This window comes from Panthera tigris, chromosome C2 (genome assembly GCF_018350195.1).
Source record: "Panthera tigris isolate Pti1 chromosome C2, P.tigris_Pti1_mat1.1, whole genome shotgun sequence".
Classification (NCBI taxonomy): Eukaryota; Metazoa; Chordata; class Mammalia; order Carnivora; family Felidae; genus Panthera; species Panthera tigris.
Window position 1 is genome coordinate 36,471,988 of NC_056668.1, and position 21,260 is coordinate 36,493,247.

Below are 21,260 nucleotides of genomic sequence, written 5' to 3' on the forward strand. Positions count from 1 at the left end.
GTGCAGGTTATGACTATATGTATTGAATTTCAACTGTGTGCCATGTTAGCAGCACACATGGTATCTCTTTCATAATTTAATAAAGAACACCTATTTGTGAGATTTCAAAGGAGGACTACTGGGAAAACTGAAGAGACAGGTATAGGCACTTGCGCTGGACAAAAGGAACAGAAGTCTTTAGGGCCTAAAGATTTTGGTGACAGGAAGAAATCCTCCTCTACTCAAGTAGCTCTATTCTGCAAACAATTACCCAGTAGCTGCCCTAAGCTAGGCCCTTTGCTAGGTGCTGAGATGTAGTGATGAATGAGACATGGTTTCTTGAATTCATCAATCACGTGGGAGGCTAAACAAGATAAACGGTGAAAACACTTTATATATTGGGAAAGTGGTTAGAATAAACTTGTATTTCCTGCAGTATGGCAGGCTATGTACTCTGATGGTTTTACCAATGAAGTAACTAAAATGACAGATAGAAATAAACAAACCCAAATATGTTTGTAAAAACTGAAGTGCACTGAAGGAAACCCACAAGTGAAGTGAGAACAAGAATCCTGTTTAAGCAGAAAAAGTGAGAAGGGAAGGTGGCTTTCGCCCTGGGGTTGTTCACTGTACTCTGGGACCAAGGGCTTCTGAACTGACATTTGAACACTGGGAAGCAGGGAAGGTAGAAAACCTAAAGAAATCTGTTATAAAACTGAACATTCAAAGGGTACACCTTCAGGGTAAGATCCAATAAGAAATAAGCTGCACTGAGGTGGACACAGAAGGGAAGCTCAACTACCTCAACTTTGACAGAATAAACAAAAGTCCCATTTGAAAATTCAAAATTTAAAAATGGCTCTAGCGCTGACTTTTCATCCCAACATGCTACCCGTGTTCTCTGGAAAACATCAAAATCAAAGAGGTAATTAAAATTTAAAGTGGTACTGGTTGTTAGTGGCCCTGGCAGGAGACAATAGCAAATGCAAATCCTGTCTGAAGAAATTCAAGTCAAGAAATGCCTAAAAATGGTCATAGATTAAGTTGCTTAAAAAAAAAAAACAAACAAACAAGCAACTCACATGTAAAACTCACACAAGTAAACAAGTCACTAGTAAGTAAATTTTAAATTCAGTTGTAAAATGTATTAATTGTGTTTAGTAAGTTCAAAGGAAAAAAAGAAAAACTTGAATATATCTACAGGAAACAGAAGTATGAAAAATGATCAAGAAGATTTCCCAAAAAAAGATTTCAGGGGCACCTGAGTGGCTCAGTCAGTTAAGCATCCAACTCTTGATTTCGTCTCAGGTCATGATCTCCCAGTTCATGAGTTTGAGCCCCACATCAGGCTCTGCGCAGACAGTGCAGACAGAGCCTGCTTGGGATTCTCTCTCTCTTTCCGTCCATTTACGATGTCTGTCTGTCTGTCTGTCTCTCTCTCTCTAAATAAACAAATAACCCTAATTTTTTTTAATATTTCAAAAATAATCACACAGATATTCTAGAAATAGTAACTGATATCATTATAACTGAATGATTTTGAAAATTAAAAATTCAATGGATAGCTTTAAGATTAAAAAGATTAAAAGAAATTTTCCAGAGCACAGCCTAGTAAGGCAGTAGATATTAGATCTGAAAGATAGGTTAAAAGACATATAGGAAACTATAAGATGGTTCTACAGTTTCTTCATGGTTGCTGTAGAAGAGGAGAAAAAGAATGGCCCAGAGAAAAAGATAATTGCAAGAATTCTGTACACTAACGAAAGACAAGCATCTAAAGATTCAAGCAACAAATCCCAATCAGATTAAGTAAAACAGAAATTAGCAGATACCTGTATCAGGGAGAATGTGGAATTTCAACAGAAGCCTAAAATGAGAGATTACCTTCCAAGATGAAGACTTCAGTTTTATAACAAAAAGTTCTCAATCACATTAAGCAACGTAAAATTACAGTGAAATGACTCTGTCTATAGGAAGAAAGAATATATCACTTTATGTTAGCCAAGGTGGACTCGGTCATGGTGTTGTAATTTAAATAAACAAGTAATCTGCATTCCTATACCACCACTTACATGTAATAGAAAATGGCTTCACAGGGAAAATAATTATGCCCATTCAGAAAGAGGAAGAATGGAAGACATGCAAAGCCAATAGATAATCTATTCCACAATATCCTTAGGCAGTCATGATCCCTCTAACATGAATTATTATTAGGTCCTGCTCCTACTGCTTAGAAAGTAACTCTGTATAAATTTGTCCCATGACCCATAGCTCAAACTGTAGAGCAGAAGTCAGAAAACTGTGCCTTAGGGTCAAATCCAGCCGTTGGCCAAATTTATTTTTAAATATGGTCTTATTGGAATACAGTCACAAACATTGATTTAAATATTGTTTATGGCTGTGTTTAATAGTAGAATTGAACAGTTGCAACAGAGATCATATGGCCTACCAAGGCTAAAATATTTGCTAGGTTCTTTACAAAAGAAGTTTGCTGACTCCTGCTCTAAGAGAGTCCCACTCTCGTTTGCTTTAGCTAAAGTGGTTGTTAGGTAATATTCTTTCTTCCTTGGAAGCTACCTGGCCTTCTCAGTTCACTTTCTGCTCCTAGGAGTGTGGGAGCCAAGGGTTATTTGAAGACTTAAATGGTAACAGGATTTTTAGTTCCAGACTCAAAGAATCTTTAGCAGGACAACTGTGTGTGTGTGTGTGTGTGTGTGTGTGTGTGTATGAGAGAACTTATACAACTGGTAAAGAAGATGTAGGTCACAGGAAATCTAACAACTAGAAAAGCAAGATAAATCACAGATAAGCTATTGTTTTAAGAAAATAGATGGCTGTGGAAGCAACGGGGGCTTATAGAAATTAAAATCCATTCCTGGTCATAGGCAATTTGTACAACTGAAAGGATTTATTGGAAGTCTTCCCCTCAAAAAGATTTTCAACTTTATCTTATGTAACAGTTGGTTCTTCCACACCTAGAAAGGTTCCCAGTTTATGGAACCTCAGTATTACTTTTCCTTTATATGAACAAAATTACCTATTTTTCCCAAATTATTTGCTTCCCTGTAATACACTGCTAAAAGCAGCAAATAAAAATGCACATACTCACTATTCATATTCTGTCGTCCAAACTCATTTCCTAACATTATTCACATGTTAGTCTTCCTGTAGAGGCCCAAATTTTACTAAATATTTGCCACTGCAAAAATTAATTGTGATCTTTCCTATCTTTGGCACAAGTTCCTTTACTGTCCATTGACCAACTGCCTTTCAGGTTTTTTGTTTTTGTTTTTGTTTTTGTTTTTGTTTTTGTTTTTGTTTTTGTTTTTTTACAACACAGGGATACCAATCACTTATGCTCATCTTTTCTTATCCAGAGCCGTATTAATATGCCCCTGCCCAATTGTAAGGAGAGCTAAGCAGTCTTCTATGTCCTGAATGAAAAACAAACAAACAAATAAAACAAACAATAATACTGATGAGAGTTAATGTTTACCACTACCTGGAATGCTACATTCAAATGCAAAAATGTGCTCACAAAGATTTAAAAACATACTTCTAGAACTTAAAAAAAAAAGAAAAGAAATGGAGAGAACTTGAGGTTTTGTGGAATTTTCAACCAAAAGGAATATAACTTCAGACTGAATTTCCAAATGAATATGGAGACCAATGAAAGTAGAAAAAATATGGGTAAATATAAACATTTTTAGAGTGTATAAATCAATGATAATGCCTTACAAAGTTAAAATGTCAACAAGATAAATTATGTCAACAACAGTTATATATGTCAGAAGTCAGAGTTTATATGTTGTTAAGATCTTATAGAAATACAAATATATTCATTAAATTTAAACTTTGAAATATTAGGTATACATGTATTAATTTCTACATAACTAACACAGTAGTAGAAAATGAAACTTCAAAATTAGTTCAAGGGAAAAAATGGATGATAAAACTAACAATAAAGGGAGGAAAGAAAAATTTTACATAAAAAGAATAAGATATATAGACATAAAACATGATGGAATATATCTTACATATTTACCCTCATATTTCTCATCTCTAGCTTTTGATATTCTCTTAATTATTTATGACTATCAAGATAAGAGACACTCTGCCTTTCACTCCTTTTCTTTCTTTCCTTTTCTACTTCTTTCTTTCTTCTTCTTCCTTTCTTATCTTTGTAATTAAATGATATGAAGGAAAGGGATTAACTGTTGTAATAATCAACCATTTTATTTAAAGTAATTCATTAAATAGATTAGATGTAGAACACTAAAAAAAACTTTTGGGAAACAAAAGAAAATATGAACTATTGTGATCTCATCAAAATAAAAAGTTTCTGCACAATGAAGAAACAATCAGCAAAACTAAAAGGCAACCAATGGAATGAGAGAAGATATTTGCAAATGACATATCATATAAAGGGTTAGTATCCAAAATCTATCAAGAACTTATCAAACTCAACACCCAAAAAACAAATAATCCAGTAAAGAAATAGGCCAAAGACATGAATAGCCACTTCTCCAAAGAAGACATCCAGATGGCCAACCGATACATGAAAAAATGCTCAACTTTACTCATCATCAGGGAAATACAAATCAAAACCACAATGAGATACCACCTTACACCTGTCAGAATGGCTAACATTAACAACTCAGGCAACAACAGATTTTGGCGAGGATGCGGAGAGAGAGGATCTCTTTTGGATTATGGTGGGAATGCAAGCTGGTGCAGCCACTCTGGAAAACAGTATGGAGGTTCCTCAAAAAAACTAAGAATGGAACTATCCTATGACTGAGGAATTGCACTACTAGGTATTTATCCAAGGGATACAAGTATGCTGTTTTGAAGGAGCACATGCACCCCAATGTTTATAGCAGCACTATCAACAATAGCCAAAGTATGGAAAGAGCCCAAATGTCCATCGGTGGATAAATAGATAAAGAAGATATGGTATATGTTACTCGACAATCAAAAAGAATGAATGAAATCTTGCCTTTCGCAACTATGTGGATGGAACTAGAGGGTATTATGCTAAGCAAAATTAGTACGAGAAAGACAAATATATGACTTCACTCATCTGGGGACTTTGAAGTACAAAACAGATGAACATAAGTGAAGGGAAAATAAATAATATAAAAATAGGGAGAGGGACAAAAACATAAGAGACTCTTAAATATGGAGAACAAACAGAGGGTTAATGGAGAGGTTGTGGGAGGGAAGATGGGCTAAATGGGTAAGGGCATTACGGAATCTACTCCTGAAATCATTGTTGTGCTATATGCTAACTTACTTGAATGTAAATTAAAAAAATAAATGATAAAAAAGAAAATCTCCATGACAAGAATAATTTGTAACTATTAAAAAAAAAAACTCAGTATCACAAAGTCAGGAAAGGTAGAAGGAATATAAACTAATGAGGCAAACAAAATAAACAGCAAAAGAGCAGACCTAAGTAAATAATAATAATAATAATAATAATAATAATAATATTCAGGGACACCTGGGTGGCTCAGTTGGTTAGGCATCTGACTCTTTATTTTGGCTTAGGTCAGGATCCCAGGGTCCTGGGATCAAGCCCTGTGTCAGGGTCTGTGCTGAGCACGGAGTCTGCTCAAGATTCTCTCCCTCTCTCTCTTTCTCTCTCTCTCCCTCCCTCCACCTGACCCTCTCCCCTACCTGTTCACTCTCTCTCTCTCTCTCTGTTGCTCTTAAAAAAAATCAATGTCCCCTGTTATATAATGAATGTTTGGGTCCTCCCAAGATTCATATGTTGAAGCCTTAATCCCTAGTGCAGCTGTATTTGAAGATGAGGTCTCTAAAGAAGTAATTAGGTTAAAGTGTGGGGCCTTGATCCATCAAGATTATTGTACATATGAAAAAAGACACCAGAGACTTCCCTTTCTCCCTCCCTCTCTATCTTCTCTTTCTCTTTCTCTATCTTTCTACTTGCACATCCACTGAGGAAAGACCAAGTGAGCACATTAACAAGAAGGCAGCCATTTACAACATAGGAAGAGAATTCTCTCCAGAAATCAAATTGGTTCAGTTCAGTTAAGCACATATACATATTAAATGCCAATTTTAGGTAACTATTAACATAGTCTCATTATATATAAAGCTTAATTTACAGAATAGAGGAAGTTAAAAAGCCCACATTGAAGAAGATACAATCAGAATTGTACATATAAAGATTATAGAAGATATGAATAACATGATTAATAAACTTTAATGACCATATATAGAATAATACATCCACAATAGTAGAATACACATTCTCATAAAATACAAAAGGAAAATTTACAGAAATAGACAATATCCTCAACAATAACACAACTAAATTAAACTCAATACTGAGATTATATAGAACATCTCTTCTTATTTCAAGGCAAATATTACAAAAATTATTACGAAGTTAAACAGAAAATACCCATAATGGCAAATTATCAATCACATGTCCAACGAACCATTCTATAAATGACATATCACAATCCATGCTTATATGGTGAATAAACTACTTTAAAGAAGCAAGAATATACAATGGAAAAAAGACAGTCTCTTTAATAAATGGTGCAGGGAAAACTAGATAGATACATGCAAAATGAAATTGGGCCACTTTCTTACACCATCCAGAAAAATAAATTCAAATGGATTTAAGAACTAATGTAAGACATGAAACCATAAAACTCCTAGAAGAAAACATAGGTAGTAATCTCTTTGATATCAGTCTTAGCAACATTTTTCAGATATGTCTCTTCAGGCAAGACAAACAAAAGCAAAAATACACTATAGGAACTACACCAAAATAAAAAGGGTTTATATAGGGAAGGAAACTTCAACTAAACAAAAAGGAAACCTAATGAATGGGAAAAAAATTTTTGCAAGTAATATATCTAATAAGGAGTTAATATTAAAAACATAAAGAAGTTATACAACTGAACACCAAAAACCACAAATAATCCAATTAAAAAATGAGCAGAGGACCTGAATAGACTTTTTTCCAAAAAAAGACATACAGACAGCCAACAAACACATGAAAAGATGCTCAATATCACTAACCATCAAAAAATGCAAATCAAAATCACAGTGAAAAATCACCTTACACCTGTCAAAATGTCTAGAATCAAAAAGAGAAAAAATAAGTGTTGGTGAGGATATAGAGGAAATGAAATCTGTCACTGTTGGTAGGAATGTAAATTGCTGCAACTACTGTGGAAAACAGTAAAATTAAAAATAGAAATTAAAAAATTAAAAATAGAAATACCATATGACCCAGTAATTGAATTACTGGGTAAGTACCCAAAGAAAATGAAAACACTAAAGAGTTCAAAAAGATCTATATAGGCACCCATAGGTTTACTGCAACGTTATTTGCAGTAGACAAGATACTGAAGCAACCTAAGTATCCACTGCTAGAACGATGGATAAAGAATCTGTTGTATATATATGATGTATAATTACTCAGCCATAAAAAAGAATGAGATTTTTGCCATCTGTTATAACATGGGTAGACCTAGTAGGTATTATGCTAAGTGAGGCACATCAGATAAAGAAAGACAAATACTTTATGATTTCACTTATGTGTGGAATCTAAAAAACAAAACAAACAAACAAAAGCAGAAAAGACCCATAAATACAGAGATCAAACTGATGGGTGCTGGGGGAGATGGGCAAAATGGATGAAAGGGAGTGGGAGGTACAGGTTTCCAGTTACACAATGAGTAAGTCACAGGAATGAAAGGTAGAGCATAGGGAATATAGTCAGTGGCACTGCAGTAGCATTATTTGGTGTCAGATGGTAACTACACTTGTGGTGAGCACTGCATAGTGTATAGAATTGTCAAATCACTATGTTGTACACCTGGAACTAATGTAACATAGTGTGTCAACTATAATTCAATTAAAAATACATATCATAAAATAAAGCACTTCAAAGCATCGTAAACATACCATCTCACAGTAGACTGACATATGCTCTAAACAGAGTGAAACTGGTCTCAAAAATAAATGTGCATTCATTGATGATGAAAACTCTTAATAAACCAAGAACTGAGGGAAACTTCAAGTTAATAAAAAATATCTACAAAAAACCTACAGGTACCATCATACTTAATGGTAAGAAGTTTGAAGCTTTCCCACTTAGATCAATATCAAGACAAGGATGTCCCCTCTCACCACAGCATTTCAACATCATAATCAAAGTTGTAGCTAATGAAGTAAGGCAAAAAAAGTGGCAGGAAAGGTATACAGATTGTGAAGGAAGACATAAAACTGTACTTGTCTGCAGATGACATAATCACCTATGTAGAAAAATCCAAAGGATCCACAAGAAAACTCCTAGAGCTGATATTGTGGGACATGAGTTAATACACAAAAGTCAATTGTTTTCCTATATACCAGCAATAAACAACTGAATTTGAAATGTAAAACACAATACCATTCACAGTAAGACCCCCCAAAATGAAATGCTTAGTTATAAATCTAACAAAATATGTACAACATCTAAATGAGAAAAACTACAAAACTCTGATGAATAAAATTAGAGAACTAAATAAATGGAGAGATATTCTATGTTCATGGATAGAAAGAATCAACACTGTCAAGACATCAGTTCTTCCCAACTTGATCTATAGAGTAAATGCAATCCCAGTCAAAACTTAGGTCACTTCTCTTGTGAATATTGACAAACTGATTCCACAGTTTATAAGGAGAGGCAAAAGATTCAAAACAGCTAGCACAAGGTTAAAAGGAAAAAAGAAAAAAAACAAAGTTAGAGGACTGATATTACTTGACTTCAAAACTTATAAAAAGCCACAATAATGAAGACAGTGTATATTACCAAAAGAATAAATAAATAAATAAATGGAAAAGAATGTAGAGTCCAGAAATAGAGGCACACAAATATAGTCAAATGATACTTAACAAAGCTGGTTATCTCTTCTACATGGACCCCTTATATTCTGTATTTTATTGTTTGTTTATTTCTTTGTATGCCTTCTTCCTGTTAGCTCCATGATGACTATAGTTGTTCTTGCCCCATTTTACTTATTTTTCACTATGCTTTCATAGCCAACAGAGTGCTTATAGCATGTTGGATACTCAGTAAGTATTTGTAGAATACACAGATAAATGATTTCACAAGGATAGAATAGACAGAATAGGAGAACATTAGACTCCTAAAGAATAAAGTGGGTAAACATGCTATATAGGAGGTCAAGAAAAAACAACAAACTCTTCAGGCTAAGAGCATAATTTTGCTTAAGAGGGACTCCCTTTATCTTTATCTAGTGCCAAAAGTATTTTTTCCACCATTGCAAAAAAAGGTGTCAGCTTTATAGTATTTACTTAAGTGCCTTTAATCGTTGTTGCTGTTTAATATGATTGACATCATTTACAGCAACTCTTACTTGGGGCGTTTCTATAACAGAAAAGTCACTCATGCCCAGGACTCCTTCAAGTAGGTCAATTCAATTACATACAATTTGATTGAATATTCTTTTTATTTGCTTTCACAATGGAATTGCTACAATACCCACAGACAATAATTGTAAATATCTTAAAGACCTAATTTTCTTGAAATTCCATTTAAAATATGATCTAAAATCCCTTATGCTACAATTTATGTTCAGTTCTTCCAGGCATGTTCAGAAGAATTAGAGAATACAGTATAGTATTCTCTGTATAATTGTCTGTAATATTCTTAACAGATAATTCTAACTTATCTTTTGGCTTCCCTCATCTTCAGGCTAAATAATTACAGTCCCTTTAACCTTCTTTTGGAGGTCATATATTTAATCCTTCAATCATTTATGGAACTCTCTTTTAATCCTCTGTAAGTTTCCTTTTAAGTTGCAGAGCCAAAACTTAATGTAGTACCAATGAAAGGTTTTAACCATGCTGGGATGCTGAGTATAATGGGAGATTTATCTCACAGTATCAACATATTCTTCTTCTCACCATGAATCCCAGTATTGCACTGTTTTTATAACTAAGAAATGACATTGTGCACTCATGTTCATCTTGTTAGTTCATCTTGTTACCCACTGCTAATGAACAGCTCCCATTGGGATTATGAACCAGAGAACCAAAGATGTCACTTCATAGGATCAAATGTGAATTAAACATTCACAATAAAAGAATAATCATGCAAATCCAGTGACCTTCCTCAATAATGAAATGACTACCAATTATAGCTTACCCTGGATATATTATCTACCAGTGTGGGGAGTTTGAGATTCATTTTATCTTCTATCTCTATAATGAAAGTACTGGGCAGCCCATTGTGGAGCAGAAAGAGATGGGTGGATTAATTTTAAATTAAGCAGTATGTTTCTAATATATGCCTGACAGTGATTCTGTGCTACTCAAACTAAAAATCACACTTCTTTAGTAATAGCTTTATAACTTTTTTACCACCAAAGGGATAAATGTTCATGCAACTTTCTCATGAATTCCCCCAGTAGCCTCCTATGAAGGGGTTCCTAAATGCCAGCCAAGGTAAGGTCAGGAAGCTGCATAAAAGTTACCTGAGAAGATTCTGTTTTGTTTTGTTTTTTGTTTTGTTTTTAAAAAATATTTTTAAAAGTAATTATAATCTCAAGAAGTTTCAAAGAAATGTACAGGGGAGTCTCATGTACCCTTCACCCAACCTTCCCCAATATTAGCATCTTGCATCAGTACAATATATCAAAACCAGGAAATTAACATTGGTACAATCCAGAGTTTAATCTGATTTCACCAGTTAAAGATGTGTGTGTGTGTGTGTGTGTGTGTGTATGTACGTATGCATTTCATGTAATTTTATCATATATGAAGCTTTGTGTAACCCTTGTCACAACCGAGATACTTAACTGCACCATGATTAAATTCACTCATGCTACCCTTTTCTAACTATATTCTCTTCCTCCACTTCTACCTCTAAACTTAGCAACTAGTAACCTATCTTCCATACCTTTAATTATGTTATTTCATAAATTTTATGCAAATGGAGTCATGAAATATGCATAATTATAAAAACTAAAGAGCTTTTTAAAAATAATATTCCAGAGTCTCATAACCAAGAGATTTTGATTCACAATCTGAAATGACAGCATGGAATTCACATTTTAAAAGTTGTTAAAGTCCTTTGGCAATTCACTTAGTATGGTTAATACCAGGATAACTGACAAATGACAGAATCAAGAGTCTGATAAGTTTAAGATTCATTCATAATAAATTGGGGTTGTTATATAATATTAGGAATACACAGAATCTATTCCAGATATCATTTCACATGCTGCTTGGAAAATTCCCAAATACTGCGGTTTTACATGCAGTATAACAAAAGAATAATTTAATTCATAATGCACTCTACTGTACTATATGTTATATATATGAATGAGATAATCAGAAATTTTCACCCAATTAATTCAAAATCATTTATTTGGGGGCTATTAATGTGTAATGCTAAAGTTCAGTCCTTACACATTTTTAAAATTAATGGAGAAGATATATGATACAACTCTCACATCTAATACAAAGTAGAGGTATATAACTATTAAAATATAGGCAAAATATTTGCAAATGATATGATGCTCTATGCAGAAACTCCCAAAGAACCTACAAATAACTCATAGAACTAATAATTGATTTCATCAAAGTGTAGGATATAATATCAACATAAAAAAATCAATTGTATTTATGTATTCCACAATTATGTATTCTACATAGAAACAAAGATTAAATATATAAAACTATTTACATAATTCAAAAATAAGGAAATAGTTAAACATAAAGCTAATAAAACGTGTACAGGACATCTGAATGCTGAAAATTACAAAATACTACTGAAGGAAATAAAAGATGGCTTAGATAGGGGTGCCTGGTGGTTCGGTCAGTTAAGCCTCTGACTTCAGCCCAGGTCATGATCTCGGGGTTCGCGAGCTGGAGCTCCACATCAGGCTCTGTGCTGACAGCTCAGAGCTTGGAGTCTGCTTCGGATTATGTGTCTTCATCTCTCTCTGTCCCTCCCCCGCTCCCACTCTGTCTCTCTCTCTCAAAAACAAAATGAAAACATTTTTAAAAAAGACAACTTAAATGGAAAGACATTGTATTTGTCAATTTTCAATCTCTACACTCTGAAGATGTCAATTGTCCCCCATCAAAATTCCAGCAATACTATGTAAACATTGGTGAAATTATTCTAAAATTAATAAGAAAAATCAAAGGAACTAGAATCACTAAAAAAACTTTGGAGAAGCAAAATAAAGTTGGAGGACTCTATCTACTTTTAGATTTACTATGTAGGTACAGTAATCAAGAGTGTGTGGTACTGATGAATGAACAGACACACGGGTCAATGGAATAGAATAAAGAACCCAGAAATAAACACAAACGAGTATGGCAAACTGATTTTATAGGATGGTGCAAAGGTAATTCAAAGGAAGAAGGATTGTCTTTTCAATAAATAGGTGCTGGAACAATAAGATACCCTTATTCAAAAAAGAAAGGGAAGGGAATGGAAGGGAAGGGAAGGGAGGAAAGAGAAAGGCAAGGGAGGGAAGGGAAGGGGAAGGAAGGAAAGAGAAGGGGAAAAAAAAGAATGAGAAGGGTAGAGAGAAGGGAGGGAGGAAGAAAGAAGAGAGGACAGAAAAGAAAAACAAACTTCGACCTAAACCCTACATCATTTAAAAAATTAACTCCAAATATAAAAATATAAAACTTTATGGAAAATATAGGAGAAAATCTTGATGATCAGGATTTGGTAAAGAGTTCTTAAACATGACATCAAAAATACAATCCCAAAAGAAAGATGTGATAAATAGGATTTCATTATTTTGTTTTTCTCTATGAAAGATTACGCTAAGAGGATGAAAATGAAAAGTACCTATTGGAAGAAAATATTTTCAAATCACATACAAGATAAAGGACTTAAAGTCTGAATATATAGAAAATCCTCAAAACTCAACAGTTTTTTTAAATGATCTAATAGATATCAGCAGATATATCCTTCTCATCAGTAAAACTTATAAAAAATTATTTGTAATCTTGCATTTGCCAAAAGCAACCAACATTATTTTCTTTTAATTAACTGGAAATAAAGTTGATAAATTACATATTTGGATAATCTAATAAACTAATTTGTAGAGAGGAAAGCCAGAAAAATCTTAGAGTCAATAAGATACATATTAATAAGATATTATAATTATTATATTTAAAATGAAACAAAATATTTTTGCAATGTTTATGTTCATGTTGTTTCTCATGCATCACTATCACTATATAATTATACTTATATCATTATATCACTATAATAATGCTATATATGTAATAAAATATTTTTAAAAGTATAGATAAAACATGATGGAAATTAAAAGAGAAAGAATATATTTTTCTGCTTAAAGTATCAAGAAAGGATTGATGAAGCAGGAGGAATTGTGAATGTGCTATAAAGGATAGATAATTTGATATAAAGCTATAAAGAAAAGCTATAAATGACAGTTTGATAGAAAATTGGCAACAAATGTATGAACATAAGCAAACAGATGGACAAGATTATAAGGTTCAGAAAAGAAGTATTAAAAAGTAAAATCAGAAAGGAGATTTGGAATCAGATTGTGGAATGCCTAAAAAACAAGTTAATTTCTTTTAGTCTTTATTCTGTAGAGAATAGGAATTCGGCAGAGGTGTTCCTTATTATACTATTTATCAGATAGATGCTTCAGAAAGACTCATTTAGTAACTGTGCATAATGAATTGGAAGACATACAGATTAAAGATAGTCCGACAATTAGAAAGCAATGTTGACCACTCAGCTGTAAGGAATGAAGATTTAAACTAGAATGTTGGATGTAATGATAAATTGAAGATAAACGCAACAAGAAAATAATAGCTATGGCAGAAGAAAGAATGACAAATGATTGCAAATAATTTTAAAGTACTAGAGACTAGAAAAATCTCTAGTACTTTGAATCTGTGTCCCATTACGTGCAGTTTAAAATGTAGGATTGAAAATTGAAGCATTATTGTAGAAGAATAAAAGATGATTATATAGTGATGAAATGGAAACAGAATATATAGACTGATCTTTCAAGAAGTTTAATGATTAAAAGAATGAATCGTTGCAAAACTGACTAAAAGATTTTATCAGGTTAGGAAAGACTTAAATAAGTTAGAAAAGCAAGTGGAAAAATTCAGTGGAAATGGGAGAGAATAAAATGCCAAGAAGGAAATGATATAAAAACCAAAATTCTTGGGGCACCTGGGTGGCTCAGTCATTTGAACATACAACTGTTGATTTTGGCTTGAGTCATGATCTCCAGGTTCATGGGATGAAGCCCACATTAGGCTCTCTGCTGGGAGCCTACTTGGAATTCTCTGTCTGCCCCCTCACCATTTGCTCGCTCTTTCTTTCTCAAAAATAAATAAATAAACATAAAAAAAGAATTAAAAAGCAAAACTCTTAAGAAAGAAGATAGTCACCAAGACACAAAAGAGTGATTTGCCTGGGAGAGAAGAAATGGTAAATATTCTGAGATCATGGAAAAAGAAGAGAAGAAAATAAAGATGCCATAAAATTTGTGAGAAAGAAATGGAAAGTGAGTTTCTACCACATTGTGTCAATGTTACCAAACAAATTGGGAACTTGTTTGTCTGACAAAATTGCATTTGTGAGGGGGAGAACTCATGAAGGTAGAAAAGTTTTAAAATAAGTTCTCTGAAAACGTGTAGAATAGCTCTCTTTTAAATCTTTAGTTAGTTAGGTAGTTCCAAAATTAAATATAATCTGTCAAGGGCAGATACCACGTGTTTTCACTTGTTATATAACTCCCAAGAGCCTAATCTACTACAAACAATGTACGATAGATTCAATATACAATGGCTAATAGAATTATAGCTCTGTTTTTTTTTCTATCTTAAATACAATCCAAATGCAAAAGTCCCACTGAAAAACCTATCATTATGACATTAAATTCTGCATTGAAAGCTGCATAGTGAATCTACCATTTCAAGATCCAATGAGAAGGTGTTCTCCTTACAAAATATCTGAGGAATCTGTGAAATCCCCTTCCATCCTGGTGCTCCAAGAAGTCCCAGAGAACTCCTTGGTGACACTGGAAGCAAATAATTTCCAAGAGCTTTCCCACATATATTAAATTCGATTTTATACCAATACCTCTAGAGATACAGTGTATCTGAATATAAATGGACTTGCTCTGGCTAAATTATAGGCTCTAAATGAGTATACTACTGGAAAATGCATTTGCATATTATTTCATTTGGGTTTACCCTCTTAAGAAAATCTTATTCTCACTTTGCAGTCTCTGCTCCTCCAAATTAGAGAACCAGCCATAAAAGTATGCCATGTTAGTTGTATGACTTTACTGTTTTTCACTTCCTCAGATACACTTGACATTTTCAGCTCAGTTTCCTTTTATTTGGGAAAAGATAAAAATGCCCAAGAAAAGACAGATATACTGAAATAGAAGAACCAATGGAATAAACAAAACAGGTAAGTTGAGAAAATTAACCAGAAGACATTTTCCCATTCTTTCTACATGCACTTTTATCCATTTTACATGGTAATAAGATTGTCATCTCTCAGTTACACATATGCCTTTTATTAAGCAAAAACATTCTGCCAAGACTGAGAAAAGTAAAATTAGTAACGTAGCCTACAAAGAGGCGACTACAATGTCTATGTCTAGATATCCTAATCTTTTGGATATTTTCTCCAGAGAGAAGTAGACAGTTAGGTAAATTTCAGGATGAACTTCCATAATATATGTAAGAGAAATATTTTTCTTTCAATCACTAACCAAATAAAACATATTTGATAATGCCTGTTTTTTCAGCAGCTACATTAGACTCTATTTACATGTACCTACTTATTTTTATATACATAATGATGAAACTTTCCTGTAAGTTCCTTTTCTTATAATTCTTAAGTTTCAATATTAATACTATACCAGCCTCGTAAAATGCAATGAAAAATATTACCTCATTTTACATTCTCTGGAAGAATTTTTATAACATTGACATTATTTCATAATTATTTAGTATAATTCAGGGGTGGGCCCGTATAGGCCTTAAGTATTTTGTTTGTTTGTTTGTTTTTTTAAGGTTTATTTATTTTGAAAGAGACACAGACAATGTGAGTGGGGGAGTGGCAGAGAGAGGGAGAGAGAATCCCAAGCAGGCTCCACACTCAGTGCAGAGCCCAACGTAGGGCTCAAACTCACCTAACTGTGAGATCACGACCTGAGCCGAAACCAAGAGTCAAGAGTCAGACGCTTAACCAAGTGAGCCACCCAGGTGCCCCAAGGCCTTAAGTTTTCTTTGTGAGTTTGTATATATATGTATGTATGTATGTGTGTGTGTATATATATATATATATATATATATATATATATATATATATGATTTCTTCAATAATTACAAGACAATTTTGATCTTCTGTAACAGTTTCATAGGTAGTCAAATTCAGTGACATTTTATAATATTTTGGTGGTAAACATAAGATTAGTACTTGTTATTTAACCTCTGTTGTTGTTACTGTCATTATCTTTTCTTTTTTTTTTAAATTTCATTAATGTAATGTCTCATTTAGCTTCCTTATTTATTAAATTCTTTACCTTATATATTAAAACTTGTAGAGCTTATATAATATATTTACGGATAATGTGATCTTCCTCAGATAAAATTCACTTTTGTAATTGGCTAAGCTAAAGGTCCTAGAAATACCAAATCTACTTATTCAATTCAGGGATTCAAAGAATTCATGTTTGGGCCACAATTCATGGGAGTTTATCTACTTCCTATTTATCCTCCCTCCTAAGATGTAGGCCTTTGAAATCTCAACACAAAGCCTAAGTGGATACAGGAACCTGTTTCTGGTAGATTGTGATCTTTAATATCTGACTCTTTAGCTCCCTAAGAAGGTTGAAGGCACTGTTCAACTTGCTAAAAGCAAACATCAGCTTCTGTAAGGAATAGAATGTTTGTTCCTGCATGGAAAACCTACAGATTTGTAAGTAAGGGCAATATTTTTCATATATCCATTCAGATGAAAGGCTAACTTCAGAGGTGATATTGAACCGTGAGATTTATCTTTGAGATCTCTGTAAAATTAAGAAACAAGTATAATAATATAGGAGTACAAACATATACACAATTACATATTATACATATGCTGTATAGGTAAAATAATTATAATTTTAATTGTAAATATAATAATATACAAGTCATTAGTCACATTCACCAAATCTCTATAGCTTTCTGCTCTCTGTACAGATGATAAAATTTTACTTTTAAGCCAGGTGAAAAAATTAAGCATTGTCATATGACTTGCTTTTGTTACTGAAATGTGAGAGGACATTCTATGTGTCATTTTCAGGCTAAAATTTTAAAAGCTAGATCATAATTTGCTACCTTGTATCTTTTTCACCAAACCTCCTAAATGAGAATGAAATAAAGTTCCCAACTAACACTACAGAGATTTGTTGCTATAATAAGAATTAGACTTTTAATATATTAAGCTACTGAAATTTTAATTCTGGGCTTCCAAATTTTACTTCTGACCTATTCTGATGGATACGGGAAAGGGTGCTGTTCAGGAAAGGATTAACTCAGCAGATCTGGGTTGTTCAAACATGCAGGTTTTCTAAAGAAAGGCCTAGTTCAGTACTGGCCATTGGTCAGCTTCTGAGAACTAAGCTCCTTGGATGTTCTGGTAAGACCATTTGACAATGCCTGAAGCCTAGACCCACATGTTCCAGTTTGTCCAGATAGTATATACTAACGGTGTAATTTACAGTGAACACCTACTTTCTCTCAGCGAGTCTAGAGCTAGAAAAACTGAGGTCAGTCACTCAGGGCCTGTATTTCTAAATGACTGACCCCCAGAAAAGTCTCTGAACAACCAAGCTCAAGTGTGCTTCCCTAGTTGGCATCACTTTGCACGTGCTGGCACACACCACTGCACGGGAGTTAAGCATGTCTTATGTGACTTCACTGGGAGGGATGCCTGGAAGCTTTTGCCTGTCTTCCTTTGAATTTTGCTCCATGCATCTTTTCTCTTTGTTGATTTCATCTGTAACTTTTATATGTAATAAACCATAACCATAAGGACTGAAGTGAGTAATTCTAGCAAAGCACAATGGTTCGGGGTACGGGGTACCTCAACACAGGTACCTATTAGTGGAGTGTTTCCACAGTCAGAACTTGAAATATGTGGCTTTGGCTTGGAGGCAACGCAGTAAACACACATATATCAAAGGCTGGAAGGATGGCAATACATGTTATGTGGTGTGGGCATATTTGGTAAATTTTCCTGTAATAATATTGATGGCACATAATTTGCCTAATGTACTTATAGCTCTTAGGAAAGAGGCTTAAAAGAGAATTACAATAGTACATTCAGTTATTTGCTGTTCTTTATAAGTATTATAAAATATATGTTCAGAACTAGACAGTATGTAAGAAAGGATAGAAATTTTCAGAAATAATCCAGAAATTAAGGAATTTATAAATCTGGAAGAGGCAACTGTCCCTTAACTTCAAATAGTGAAAATTAAAGTTGGAAACTAGTTAAATAAACTAAATCTAACTAAAACTCAGCTTTGCAGAAAAGATCAAATAGAAAGTATTATAAATTTAACAACTGGTGAATTGAACTGGTGAATATATATCTGATTATTTTAATATGAATAGCTCACTAAACATGAGACTCTCTCACCAAAGTCTGGGAGGTCCAATTTAGTTGAGGATAAAAGGAGGTATGTAGACAAGAACACACATACACAAATGTCCTATTGCAAATTACAGAATTATATATAGAAAATAACTTAGAAAATTAAACATTAAAAAGAAAAAGAAAACCAGAAATTTGTAAGAGATCTGCATTATAAAAGATCATGGGCCTGGACTCAAAATATAAAGTGATTATTTTGGAGTTAGAATGACCTTAGAGCCTCTCCAAACTTCTACACCAGAAGCAAAATAGAAATGGAAATGGAATTAATTTCTCCAATAATCACTTTGGATAAGGCCATAGAGCTTAAAGGAATGACTACCCAAATATGTTCCCTTTCCTGAATGTGAATGCTTTTATAGTTATCTTTTCCCTCTTTCATTATTATATATTGGTTTAATTTATGTCACATAGGAAAGCTGCATCTTCAATACATAAGTCTCTCCAACAAGAGGATCCATATCAGCCTCTTGGGACAAAGAGGAAAGTTTAGAGAGAAGCACAGAGAGTGGATCCAGAGGCTAAACAGAAGACATCCATCACAGATGTCAACATAAAGAGAATCTCAGTGGCCAAAAATTAGAAATGATGCTCCAGGTACTCTAACAAACCACACTCAAACCAAAGCCATTTAATATGGGTTCCTAGGTTGAACCTTAGACCTAATAAAGGACAGTTGTAAAAACTCAAGGATGTTGGTTGAATGGTATACTTTGTATTATATTCGCAAATCTTTCCAAGTCTAAAATTACTTCTAAATAAGTTAAAACAATAAGAGTAACAATAAGTTATTATTACTTTTCACAGTTGTAAGAGTGGACTCTGCCTATTGAAATAAGTAGTTCTTGCTTGAGGATGTTGGCTGGGGCTGGAGTCAGCTGGAGGCTCAGTTATTTCCTTCTCTGAAAAGACAAAAAAGTTGAGGAAGTGTCTCTCCATCTGTATTTGGTCACTTATATATTGTCTCCAGCAGGGCAGCTTCAGAGTAGCCACATTACATATATATTGGGACTCCCAAGATACATACCCTAAGAGAAAGAAAGTCAAGAGAAAGCCATACTGCTTATTGTGATCTAGATTCAGAAGTCATATAGGAGCACTTCCACTGTAATCTGTTCGTTGAAGTTATTAGAAAAGTCTGCCGAGGTTCAGAAAGAATAATTTAATCTCCACCAACTCAATGGAGGAATACCATAGAAAGTAGAACATATGTGACGGGATCAGTTGTGTGCCGGAATTGAATCATATGGGTTTTTGGTTAACATTACTTCCCAACTCTACCTTCACTGGCATCACACTGATAGTTTGAGATCAGACATGGTGGTAGTATTTATACCATGAAAACTGACAAATGCAACAAATGCTATCACTTTCTCCTGCCCACATTCTGTCAGTTGTTAAATATTTACCAGCACAGTACATATATATGTGTGTGTATGTGCAATCATCTTTGAAAAATACAATCTGCCTCACAAAACATCCCTATGATTATAAAGTGGAAGGGATCAAATTATGAGTGGAAGGTGTCAAATCACCAACAGTAATCAGACTCTAGGGGTAACAGTAACCATGTGGGAAGAAAGAGGTTAAATACAGGGAATTCTTATGCCCTTGAGAATAGAGAATACAGATAACTGTCAACAGTTACTTATCCTTAACAAAAGATGTTCTTACTGTGCATGAAAAGCTCAATAGGTCCATCTCACAAAACCAACTGATACTAAGGGATGTTTCACAGAAAACTTTTCATGGATTTGACTTTCGAAACAACCAAACGTTTCACATGAAAACAAAACAGAATTAAATTTAAAATGAAATCCCTAATCTCTAAAGCAAATTACAAAATAAACTGTGGACATAGTCAGTGGCTAAATCATAAAGAAAAGTTGTATCAATGTACTTTAGAATCTAGAAATCTGATGACAGGTCTCTAGTGGTTTATAGCCAAGGATACAAAAACAAAACTGTAAAAATGCCTAAATTATTTCCAGTAATAGTATTTACCTAATAAGGAATCAAGAAAAAAATATAAAAAAATATAAAATAACTCATGATGTACTAATCCAGTCCCACAGGGAACTCAGGTGGTTCAGTGAGTTCAGAGTCTGACTGAGGTAATGATCTCATGGTTCTTGAGATCTGCATTGTCAGCACAGAGCCTGCCTGGGATCCTCTCTCTCTCTGCCCCTCCCCTGCTCACTCAGGGTGTGCACACTCACTCTCTCTCAAAATAAATTTTATAAAATAAATGAAAATAATATAGTCCCTCATTAGCCCAGCTTAAAACACTTAGAAATAATAGCCAGTGTCATAGGTTGAACTGTGTGCCCCCAGAATTCATATGTTGAAGCCCTAACCCCCAATACCTCAGAAGGTACTGTATTTGGAGATAGGGCCTTTAAAGTGATAATGAATGGGGCACCTGGCTGGCTCAGTTGGTTGAGCCCCCAACTTCAGCTCAGGTCATGATCTTGCGGTTCATGGGTTCGAGCTCTCCATGGGGCTCTGTGCTGACATCTCAGAGCCTGCTGGAGCCAGCTTCAGATTC